Source organism: Lactuca saligna, chromosome 2 (genome assembly GCF_052625555.1).
Source record: "Lactuca saligna cultivar CGN05327 chromosome 2, ASM5262555v1, whole genome shotgun sequence".
In the NCBI taxonomy this organism is placed as follows: Eukaryota; Viridiplantae; Streptophyta; class Magnoliopsida; order Asterales; family Asteraceae; genus Lactuca; species Lactuca saligna.
Window position 1 is genome coordinate 80,173,450 of NC_136418.1, and position 13,503 is coordinate 80,186,952.

Below are 13,503 nucleotides of genomic sequence, written 5' to 3' on the forward strand. Positions count from 1 at the left end.
TCAAGAAATACTTACATTCTTGGGAAATCGGGTGAAACACGGGATGATAGTTGAGAGAGTTTTGGAGTTGTTCTTGATAATGAAAGTAAGAAGTGAGGAGTTTGGGGAGTAAACTCACTTTTAAGGCATGAGTTTACGGTTTTTTGAGGAACTAACGGTCCAAACATAAAAGTTTGGCTGCGAATTCATTAACTACGTGGTATTTGCGGTTTTGAAATTTCAAGACTCGAGACGGCATTTCCTTTAGTCCGTTCGTTTAAAGAATAATTATTATAATAATCAAATAAAGTTTAAATTTGCTACAAATGAATAAAAATGAAATTGACTTATAATTTGAAGTGATTGACTTTAGGGTTTGACCGAAAGAAAATTTCGGGTTGTCACATCATCCCCCCGTTAAAGGGAATTTCGTCCCGAAATTAAAGTCTAAGCAAATAAAGTAGTTACAGATAACTAAGCGACTAGATGAGGATAATTCAGTTTCATTTGATCCTTGTGCTCCCATGTGAATTCCGGTCCTCGCTTGGCGTTCCAGCGAACGTTCACAATCGGGATACGGCTTTGTTTCGTTTGATTGACTTCCCGATCCATGATCTCTACTGGTTCTTCCATGAAGTTGAGGCTCTCGTTGATCTCGATCTCGTCAAGTGGGATTACAAGAGTCTTTTTTGACAGACACTTTTTCAAGTTTGATAGGTGGAAGGTAGAATGTACGTTACTGAGTTTGTGCGGTAAGTTAAGTTTGTAAGCTACAGGGCCGATTCTTGCGGGAATCTTAAAAGGCCTAATGTATCTCGGATTGAGCTTCCCACGCTTTCCAAAGCGTATCAAGCCCTTCCAGGGTGAGACCTTCAATAGAACACGGTCACCCACCTGGAATTCGAATGGTTCCTATGTTTATCCGCATAGCTTTTTTGTCGGTCTCTGGAGGCTTTCAATAGCTCACAGATATGAACGATCTTCTCCGTCATTTCCTGTATGATCTCCGGACCTGTAAGAGTGTTGTCAAGAACTCATCCTTTAGCTAATTGGGTATCACCCACCTCAGCCCAACACAGAGGGGATTTGCACTTTCAGCCATAGAAGGCCTCGAATGGAGGAACCTTTATGCTCGTGTGATAACTGTTGTTGTAGGAAAATTCGACAAGGGGTAAATGAGTATCCCATGCTTTCCCAAAGTCGATCACACAGGCTCGCAACATATCTTCCAAGGTTTGGATAGTTCTCTCACTTTGCCCATCGGTCTGTGGATGGTAGGCTATACTCATGTCCAGCCTAGTTCCTAAGGAACTTTGTAACGACTGTCAGAACCTCGAAGTGAATCTACTATCTCTGTCTGAGATAATGGATAAGGAAACACCGTGCAGTCGTACAATCTCCCTAATGTAAGTTCTTGTAAGCTTCTCCTTCATGTTTGTTTCTTTGATCAGCAGGAAGTGTGCAGACTTGGTCAATCTATCGACGATGACCCATATGGTATCAAGTCCACCCGTTGTCTTGGGCAACTTGGTTATGAAATCCATAATAATCCGCTCCCACTTCCATTCCGGTATCTCCGGCTATTGTAGTAGATTAAAGGGTTTCTGGTATTCGACCTTAACCTTGGCGCAAGTAAGGCATTTACTCACGAAGGTAGCAATCTCTGCTTTCATGTTAGGCCACTAGTATAATTTTTTAAGATCCAGATACATCTTATCTGATCCTTGGTGTACAGAATAACGAGTGTTGTGCGCCTCGTTCATGACCAAGTCTCTGAAACCACCTAGTTTCAGGGTCCAGATTTGATCCATGAAATAATAAGCTCCGCCACCCTTAACCTCCAAGTTCTTATCCATCCCTCTCACGGATTCACCCGCCACGTTTTCAGGTTTCAAAGCATCGAGTTGAGTTGCCTTAATTTGTGTGGAAAAATGTGAATGGATAGTCATAGTCAATGATTTGACTCTATGACCAGAATATTTTTTTCGACTTAGGGCGTCAGCTACTACGTTGGCTTTACCCGGATGATAATGAATTTCGCATTCGCAATCACTGAGTAGTTTGACCCACCGTCATTGTCTCATGCTGAGCTCCTTCTAATCGAATATGTGTTGCAGGATTTTGTGGTCTGTAAAGATGGTGCTTCTCATTCCGTACAGGTAGTGTCTCCAGATCTTTAGAGCAAACACAACTGCTCCCAGTTCAAGATCGTGCATCTTGTAGTTGACCTCATGTGTCTTCAGTTGTCTCGAGGCATAGGCGATGACCTTACCTCGCTGCAATCAGAACACATCCAAGCCCTTGATTCGATGCATCACATAAGACTACGAAGTCTTCTATCCCTTCGGGGAGGGATAGTATTGGTGCAGTGCACAAGGCTCGTTTGAGCGTTTGGAATGCTCTCTCCTGCTTCTCTTCCCAGTCAAAGACCACACCCTTGTGGGTCAGTGTTGTAAAAGGTTTCGCTATGCGGGAGAAGTTCTGAATGAACCTGCGATAGCAGCCAGCGAGGTCTAGAAATTGACGAATTTCTGTAGGCATCTTCGGTGCTGACCAGTTCTCAATGGCTTTGATTTTGGAAGGGTCCACGTGTATGCCCTCTTCGCTAACCACGTGCCCTAACAATTCAACTCGTCGGATCCAAAATTCGCATTTCGAGAACTTCGCGTAGAGCTTCTCCGAACGTAATGCTTCCAGGACTTGTCGCAGATGTTGACTACGCTCCTCATTACTACGAGAGTAGATAAGTATGTAATCAATGAAGACGATGACGAACTGATCCAAGTAAGGACGACACACCCTATTCATTAAGTCCATGAATACTGTGGGTGCGTTGGTTAATCCGAATGGAAACACTACGAATTCGTAGTGTCCATAACGAGTTCGGAAGGCTATCTTTGGAACATCCTCCCCTAGCACTCGTAGTTGGTGATATCCGGATCTTAAGTCGATCTTTGAAAAGAATTTTGCCCCTTGAATTTGATCAAATAAGTCGTCGATTTGAGGCAACGGATAACGATTTTTGATGGCCAGTTTGTTGAGCTCCCTGTAGTCGATGCACATACGAAATGATTCATCTTTCTTCTTGATGAACAAGATTGGAGCTCCCCAGGGTGAGAAGCTTGGTCTTATAAAACCCTTGTTGAGCAGTTCGTTAAGTTGACAGGATAATTCCTACATCTCTGCAGGTGCTAGACGATAGGGAGATTTGGCTACGGGGGTAGCCCCTGGAACTATGTCGATTCGGAACTCGACTTGATGTTTAGGAGGTAATCCTGGGAGTTCTTCTGGAAAGATGTCGGGAAAGTCGCGTACTATTGGAATGTTCTGAATGTCTTTCGTTTCTTGGGTCACATTAACTACATGAGCAAGGAATGCTCAACATTCCTTCCGCAAGAATTTCTGAGCTTGAATGCTCGAGATGATACGAAGGTTCGTGCCGGGTTTGTTGCCATAAACTATTAGGGTTTTGCTAGATGGTAGATTTAGACGAACAACCTTTTCGTAACACATGATGTCGGCATGATGAGAACTCAACCAATCCATGCCGATAATGACGTCAAAAATTTTAATCAAGACTGGCATGAGATCGATCGAAAATGAATGGCTATCTAAACTTAGGGTACACCCTATGAACATACTGCTAGTGCTCTCTGTATCGCCATTAGCCATTTCTACAGTGAACGGTTCTTTAAGTGCTCGTGATTTTTGCTTAAGTAAATGAGCAAATTTTTGGTTCATGAAACTTCTCTCCACTCCACTATCAAATAGAATGCATGCATAAGCATTATCGAGGAGAAATGTACCAGTGACCATTGTGGGGTCGGCTATTGCTTCCTCATGACCTATGGCCAGAACTCTTGCCACTCCACTGGAAAACCCTACCTTTGGGCAGTTCCTTTTGTAGTGGCTTACCTCGCCACATTCGTAGTAAGCTTGGCCCACTTCAGTGTTGGGGTCTTGGTTGATTGGCTTTGCCGGAGCTTTATAGAAACGGGCAGTGTGCCCCTTTCCTGTTGTAGTTCAAACACTGCATTTCCCGGCAGGCACCGACGTGATGGAAGTTGCATTTGTTGCACTTGGGAAAACTTCCAGCGTACTGCTTTACCGGAGCAGCAGCGGCAGGTGCTATCGCAGCATGTACTACCACGACCTGCTGCTTTTCGGCAGTCTTTGACTTCTTTTTGTCACCCCAAAACTTCCGCATGGAATCAGCGGTTCTTGCAGGTTTTGAGATGGCCATGGTTGTTGTTGTGGCCGGGGAACGAACCCCATGGTCTATGAGCCGATGTGCCAATCGTTTGGCACTATCAAATGTAGCGGGATGTGATGCCAAGACATTTCCCTGGTATGGTGGCACCAACCCCCATATATATCTCTTAATTTTTCCCCTCTGTATGAACCATGTTGGGACAGAGGGCCACCAGTTCACAGAATCTGGTGGTGTAGGCGGTGACGTTGGAGCCTTTCATGGTTAGGCTCCACAGTTCTTCCTCCAGCTTCTGGATCTCGCCCCTCAGGCAGTACTCCTCAATCATGAGGTCTTTCAAAGTTTCCCAACCCATATCGTTAGCCTCTATAAGAGATAGCGACTTAACATGGCTATTCCACCATGTTAGGGATTTTGTTTCAAAGGTGCAAGCAGCGAAGTTGACCTTTCTCTCTTCTGGGCAGGAGCAAATTTTGAAAACCGATTCGATTTTCTCAAACCATTGTGAGAGGGAAATGACTCCGCCAGTCCCCTTGAAGGACAATGGCTTGCAGTTGGTGAAGTCCTTGTAGGAGCACTCTTTCAAGCACACAGGGATTTCACCATGAGTAGATAGGACTGGGGTTCCTCCTCCAGTGGAACCTGATGAGTGATATTGAGCCATAGCTATAGCCACAACCGCAACTACAGCAACATTTAGAGTTGTTGTGTCGAACTGAGGAGTAGTTGGTTGAGGAGGTGGAGGAGGTGGTGTTTCGTTATTAGGGTTACGCCTTGGATTTCTGTGAGGCGGCATGTTTCAACTATAAATTGAAAAGATAAAAACAATGTTAAGAATTCAACAGTATAGAGAATGAATGTGTCTCATGAACTAAATCGCCATAGTTCAACAACAGGTGATAGTATGAGTTTTCTAAATAAACTAGATAAGATGCCAAAATTACTATTACTAATGATGTATATAAGTTTGGGAAAAATGACCTAACTGAAGGTCTTACATCATACCATAGGGTAAATATTGACAGTTTAGTAGTCTATTAAAGTACTTGAAAGATAGGAATATTTTACAGACAAATGCTTCATAGAGCACGGATAAGAAAGGCTATTCCTTAATCAAAAGAGAAGGCGTGCTAGACATCTTCTAACGGCGATGGGAATTCCTCGGGCGAACCCTAAGGTCTTCCATCTGACAGACCACTTCTTGTAGGTGTCGTTCATGAGCCCTCTGGCGAACTCGAAGTTCTATGACTTCAGCTCGAGAGGCAGCTAGTTGATGCTGTAGAGTCTCATTGGTCCTCTTGGTTCTTTCCATTGCTTCTTCGAGATGGCGAATGCGGACCGTGTTGACACCAGTGTTGGCATCAATCTCTACTACTTGGCCGATGGCTACTCGGCCTTGTTCAACATTCCAAGCAATCCTACGGACCATAAGTGGTAGGGATCGGTCATCTGAGCCACCCTCGCTTATGTTGAAAAAGCTTCGGGCCCCATTGTAGGGTAAGGGTTGACCTTGTTCATCGCTCCAGCGATTCAAGTTTGTTACCCACAAGGGTGTGGGACCTTGAAACGCAGGTCGAGGGTTGTTATTTAGGGCTTGACCTGCTTGAGGTAGGTTGTTGACTTCGGGCTCGGAGTCAGATCCATCCGAGAAGCCTTCTGTTTGATGATCATCCAAAGGAATTTGATGCTCATCATCGGACTCTGCTTCAAACCATCCAGCATTGCTGTTGGGTGGAAAGTACGGGTCGTCATGATGATGGAATCCAGCCATGATATCTATGCGAGAAAATGGGTAAGGAAATAATTAATAGACGAACTAACTAGATAATTATTAGGTGATCTTTATCAGTTACTCCAATACTTTTCTAGGCATACCAGTTATATGTATTCCGGAACATGATAGACCTTCGAATCAGTGATCCTAACTCTAAGCCCACAACCAAACAAGGACAGGAAATAAAGCAAAGATTCCCAGATTCTTAGTCTATGACATCCTAGGTACATATAACCTTAGTGTATCCACTTGACAACCATTGACATATTAATAAAGACCTTTAGTTCTCAGATAAGTAATTATAGTAACACAGAATACTCCTATAGTATTTTAAGTTTAATGTTATGTTCTACTGTTCTTATTGTAGTAGTGTTGGTAAGGTTTTAGACTTGTTGCAACCTCACAACCATCCTTAGGCACATGCTAGTCACGCCTCGGATAATGTAGTTAATTAGGCTACATCTTCCCAGGGTTGACCATATGTCTTTAAGTCAACTTGTGTTGTCGAACAATCATAATACTTTTGTTCTGTCCTAGTGACACTTGAATTTAGTATGAATGCAGGTATGTATACTTAGTTAAATATAATATTATTTAAAAGTATAAACTCTTAGTTAGAGCATTTTAATCCCGCTTGTGTTTATAGTTTGTATATATTTTATGGGTTGATACACTCAATTCACTATAAACAATGCTCTGATACCAATCAGTCACACCCAAAAACCTGAACGGCGGAATCATTCGGGGGTGGAGGACGTCATGTATAGTATCACAAAAGTGCAAAGTAGTAAACAATCAACAACATCATCTATTGTATTAATAATATATTTTCATACAAATGTGTTCTGTCAAGTTATAGACACACCAAAAGTACATCAAACGGAGTCTTGAACAAGCTCCATCTTCTTAGAAACCTGGCACCGGTACCTATCTACTAGTGACCTGAGAATACAAGTTATTTTGAAAGAGTTTATTAGCTTTAAAGCTGGTGAGATCATAAGTATATAAGTGTATGAGTTTGTATGAAAGAATTTGTAAGATGTTTGTAAGATGTAATGTATAAGTTTTGTAAAGTTTGTATTTGTTTGAACACTCCTAGAAAACCCTATGTTTCCTACTAAAAGTAGCCTTCTACCAAGGCATCTAGTAACTGTGTGTGTCTCTTGAAAGAGTGTGTATTTTCCCAAATCCGACTATCATTAACCAAAAATATAGTTTTTACATTACCGTGCATCGTGTGAATGTTCACGAAGTGAATGTAATGGGAGAATTATTATAGTAGTGTAGTATTGTATTAAGTAACTACTACTGTACTAACTTCCTTAAACCAATTGTTATTTAAAGTACCATGTGATCGGCCTGTACCCTGCTACCGACTCAATAGTAAAACAACGATGTAATACGCCGTAAGAAATGACATTTGGCACCCGTAGACTTGTAAGTTCCACTGTAGCGAGCAACAAGGTGTAGGATAGTCAATCCAGTATAGATCTATACGCAAATTCATAAGCTCCCCAATTAAGGAGATTCTTGATACAAAAACGGTCATGGCAGGTAGTGCCTTGCCCCGTTTAGTGGCTCACAAAACTGCATGAATGTATATGTAATGTATGTGCTAGTTGTAATGTGTGTTCTTTCTCTGTCTAGCATGTATTGTAATGAACTGTGTGTACTAGCCGTATTGTGATTTATCTCTCTATCTAGCATGTATAGTAATGTACTAACTCATGTATGAACTGACTTATTGTATGATTTATTGTTCTAGTAATAGCATTAGTAACTTCCTAAACTACGCCTATTGTAGTTTACTAGTAATATAACTTGTACTTATGAAAATGAACGTATACCCTTGCTACCCAAGGGTATTTGTAACACCCCGAAAACCGAAGGCAGAAACATTTCCGGGGTGGACTACCACGTTGAGTATCAAATCCAATGCACATAGTAAGTCAAGTAAAACAACCATTACATTACATAATAAAAGTTTCAAAGTTGTTTCAAAAGTAAAGTTTGTACAACTGTGATACATAGTATATATAAGAAAATGAAACGGATCTTCATGTACACCGTCTTCAAGCAAAAAGGATCTTCGAGTACCTGTTCTAACGCTGACCTGAGAACACAAGCGGTTTGAAAATCAGCATAAAGCTGGTGAGTTCATAAGCGGTTTTTGTTTGTGAAAATGTTTCGAGTTTCCTTCCTGTTTCTGAAATGTTATATGCACCAAGAAAATCCCATATTTTCTTAATAGTTGGTTATTGTTTCACAAATGTATAGTATAGTAAGTTTGTACACTGAAAACATGTTTATTCATGTGAAAATGTATAGTTGGTTATCTGACTTGTTAAATTGTTCTGTTTACTTATCATGTGTTACCAGGAAAGTCCCATACTTTCCTTTTTGTATGTTACAAATTGTAAAAGATGTAATGTTATCCAGTTTGTTACTCTTTCTAGTTATGTGAGTGTTACCCAGGAAAGCCCCACGCTTTCCTGCATGTTGGTTTCTAATGTAAACGATGTTAAAGATGTAAAAGATATAAAAGATGCATAAAGTGGTTCATTATTACTATAAGTAAATCTCTGTTATCCTAATTGTGAGTTCCATAACCATACAATAGACTAAATCCTGTGGCAATAAGTAGTCCACATGTGGCAATAAGTCATCCACATACTTATGACTTTCGTCACCCTTGAACCATTTCGGTTTGGCTGTAGCTAGCAGCCAGGTGTGGGGTAGTCAGCCCAGTATAGATCTATACACTCAAGTCACGCTCTCTAAATACCAGAGATTCTGGTTATGGGTATAGTCCTCCACTCGCGTATCTCGGTAGAGTGTTCTCCGAGGACGTGTCTCCAATCATACAGGATTAACAAATTTACTAGTAATAATATGATAGTCCTTCACTCGCGTATGTGTGTGGAGTGTTATCGAGGATAAAACAGTGTACAAGTATTATGTTCAAATGTTTAATGTCATGCTTTTAACTAATAAAATATGGAAAACCATTTGTGAAATAATTGTAAAACATAACAGTTTAAGGACCTATTTCACAAATATATGTTATGTGATCTGTGTGTTCAAATGATTATCAGTTGTGGTAATCAGTTATAAAAGCATATGAAATATGAAATACACATTAGAAAACATAACTTGAGTACAAGAATCCTCTTGTACTTTGCTTGTGTTCCCCCCCTGAAAACAGTGAAAACAGTGAAAAAGGGTAGGGGTATGAACTCACCGGACTCGGAAGTGCGTCGGTTTCGAATACTAGACGTTGGTTCGGGGTTTGATTACTCGCGATGTCCCTATGTAAATTGAAATAATATCCATATATATACAATTAGGGATACATTCACTAATCATATGGAACATTACACTCCAACGAGATTAAACACCTCAAAACGAGCGTTTGGAGTGACCCGGGTGACATCTCCGGACGTGTAATGGCACTAGGGACTTGGGACTTGAGTTTACTCCCTAAGAGTAAACATTTCAAAGAGTTTACAGCCATTGAACACACACATACATGAGTTTACATCCGTAAACTCATGTGGGTGTGATTTTGGGTGTTTAATGGCTTAAATGGACATGGGGATTGTTGGAATGGATTTCTAAAATGCCTTGGAATTGATTGAATGAAAGTATAACACTTAAAAGGGAGTTTACGTCCACCCCATAAGAGTTTACGGCCGTAAACTCACCTATGGCCAAGGAAAATTGATTTGAGCTTCAAAGGACAATCACATGTGATTCTAGTTAATTTTCCAAGCCTTGTTATGAATTTAGAACATCATTTAAGACACTTATTGGAGTTTACGGCCTAGAGGTATGTTCTAAGGCCGTAAACTCTCCTTTACCCATGAAAAAGATAGTTTTTGATGCTTAAAACAATCACATGTGATTCTAGAAATTTATACAAGCCATTTGAGTGTATTTGATGCATCATTAACATAGTTTGATGAGTTTACGGCCAAGGGTATTCTCCTAGGCCATAAACTCCTATAAATGACACTTTTGATGTGTTTCAAACCTTTAAACTATTTTTAGATGCATCTAGATTTTACCACAAAGCCATTGGTTGAGTTTCAAGGCATTTGGACATGTTTTAAGGCTCTAAATCCCCAATTAAGAGGAGTTTACGGCCCAAGAATATGTATTGGCCATAAACTCTCTTTTTTCCCCCAAAAATCATGTTTAAGGTGTTTAGATGCTAAAACCAATGTCCCACAAGTCATATCTAAGTCCCAACTATGATTTGGAAGGGTTAATTGGCTCAAAAACCCCTTGAATATGAGTTTACGGCCCAAGAATGTGTCTTGGCCATAAACTCACTTTTGTCCCTTAAAATCAATGTTTTAATTGTTGTAAGTCCTTTCCATTAAGCTATTAAGTCATACCTAATGTCCAACAATGCTAAGGAAGGGTTTTAGGGCTTAAAAACCCCATTGATAGGAGTTTACGGCCCAAGCTAGTTCCTTGGCCGTAAACTCATGTTCTTGGTCCCAAAACACAAATTAAACACAAATTTGAAGGCTAAAGAGGTTGAATAACAAGTTAGGGGTGTTACCTCTTTGATTTCAAGCCTTAAATCTTTGTTTTGGACCTTGATTTTGGGATGAGGAGAGAGGTTGTGAGAGGTATATGAGAAGTTGACCAAAGGCTTCAAATGGAGGCTTAAACACATTTATATAGTGTTTAAGTTTTGGACACGGTGGAATTCTACCCGATACCGGCATTAGACGAGGCTTTTGGTCGTACCCGATTGAGTTACCGTAACCCGATACGGTAATTTCTAGAAATATTCCGATCACTAGAATTGGATGTTAGAATGATTTCTAATTTTATTAAGACACCCATTAAGTCATTTTAAATGTGTACTAATTAATGACTTAATTATACGGAAGATCAGAAATCGAATTTGGAATGACGATTGGTTGCACGAATTGTACTACGAAAGAGTTACAATAAATGATACGGAAATTTCGGGTTGTTACATTATCCCCCCGATAAAGGGAATTTCGTCCCGAAATTCAAAGTTTAGAACATAAGACAAGATACAAATCATGGATCAAAAAAGAGTTGTGGATAATTCTGTTTCATTGAATCTTCCCGTTCCCAAGTGAATTCCGGTCCCCGCTTGGCATTCCAGCGAACCTTCACTAACGAGATGCAACTCTGTTTCGTACGTTTGACTTCTCGATCCATGATTTCGATCGGTTCCTCCACAAAGTTGAGGTTTTCATTGATCTCGATCTCGTCTAAGGGAATTGTTAGGGTTTCATCGGATAGGCACTTTTTGAGATTTGAAACATGGAAGACAGGATGAATGTTGCTGAGTTTGTGAGGTAAATGAAGTTTATAGGCAACTGGACCGATCCTGGAGAGGATCTCAAAGGGTCCAATGTACCTTGGATTAAGTTTCCCACGCTTACCAAAGCGTACAGTGCCTTTCCAGGGCGAGACTTTTAACAGGACACGGTCTCCAACCTGGAATTCTAGTGGTTTCCGACGATTATCAGCGTAACTCTTTAGACGATCACGTGAGGCTTTCAATCGGTTACGGATTTGAATGATCTTTTCGGTGGTTTCGCGGATGATTTCAGGACCAGTGAGAGCACTGTCGGGGACTCGACTCCTGGCTAACTGTGTATCCCCTACCTCGGCCCAGCACAGAGGGGATCTGCACTTACGACTGTATAGGGCTTCGAACGGAGCAGCCCTAATGCTGGTGTGGTAACTGTTGTTGTATGAGAATTCGATCAAAGATAGATGTGTGTCGCACGATTTTCCAAAGTCAATGACACATGCCCTAAGCATGTCCTCCAGGGTTTGGATTGTTCTCTCACTCTGTCCATCGGTCTGAGGATGATACGCCGTGCTCATATCTAGTTTGGTTCCAAGGGCTTTCTGGAGGGACTGCCAGAATCTGGAGGTAAACCTGCTATCTCGATCAGAGATAATGGATACAGGTACACCGTGTAGACGCACTACCTCCTGGATGTAGATTCGCACGAGTCTTTCCATCTTGTATGATTCTTTAATCGGAATGAAGTGAGCGGATTTTGTCAAACGATCGACAATTACCCAAATGGTATCGTACCCACTAGAACACTTGGGCAGTTTGGTGATGAAGTCCATGGTAATCATCTCCCATTTCCACTCGGGGATCTCGGGTTGTTGGAGCATACCTGAAGGTTTCTGATGTTCAACTTTGACTTTGGCGCAAGTAAGACACTTGCCCACGAATGTAGCTATCTCAGCTTTCATGTTTGGCCACCAGTATTGTTTCTTGAGATCCAGGTACATCTTGTCCGAACCCGGGTGAACAGAGTATTTGGTTCTATGTGCTTCCTCCATGACTATTTCCCTGAATCCACTGGATTTGGGAATCCAGATTCGATTCATGAAACAGTGAAGTCCATCACCTCTGATCTCAAGTTTCTTTTCCATTCCTCTCAAGGTTTCATTTGACATGTTCTCGGGTTTGAGCGCTGTTAATTGGGCTTCTCGAATTTGTATGGGTAAGTTGGAATGGATGGTCACTGGAACGTCTAGTGGAGACTCGATTCCACGTGGAAGCATGAAGATCCAAAGCAGTAAACTCGTCCTCGATTCCCTTACTAACTTGCAATTTGAGTCCAAATCTTTGAATTTCGGGATGAAATTCCCTCTAACGGGGGGATAATGTAACAACTCAAAGTTTTCCATCGTCGAAAACTTGTTCTACCCGTGAGACTTCGTCGTCAATCGATTCGTTCCGTTCTCGCTTCGGGTTAATTAATTAAATTTATATGTTACTATAATTAATTGAGTGTCCAAACCTCTTGGAACTCATGAAATTAACCCAAAAGTGTTCCTTTCAAAAAGTTGGAAACATTCCCGCCGGGTGACGGTAACTTAATCGGGTACGACCAAAAGCCCCGTTTAATGCCGGTATCGGGTAGAATTCCACCGCGTGCAAATTTTAGGAACTATATAAATGTGTTTCAGCTTTCATTTGAAGCTTTTTCCTTCTCTCTCTACTCTCTCTCCAACCTCTCTCCTAAATCCAAGTTTAAAGGTCCAAAACAACAATTTTGAGCTCCAAATCTTTGAGGTACTTCCTTTAGCTTGTTATGTAACATACCTAGCCTTCAAATTCGAGTTCAAAGCATAAAATATGACCATAATCATGAGTTTACGGCCCAAGAACCATCCTAGGCCGTAAACTCATATATCATGGGTTTTGGAGCTCAAAAACCCTTCCTAAGCACGATTGGACCTTAGATATGGCTAGATGGCTTTATGAATTGGACTTATAACATGTAAAACTTGAATTTAGAGGGACAAAAGTGAGTTTACGGCCAAGGATCATTCTTGGGCCGTAAACTCATGTTCAAAGGGTTTTTATGCCCTTAAACCCTTCCAAAACCTAGTTGGGACTTAGATATGAATTATAAGACCTTAGTGTAAGCATTTGGACACTTGAAACATGAAATTTGGGGGACTTATGTGAGTTTACGGCCAAGGATAGTGCTTGGGCTGTAAACTCCCCAAA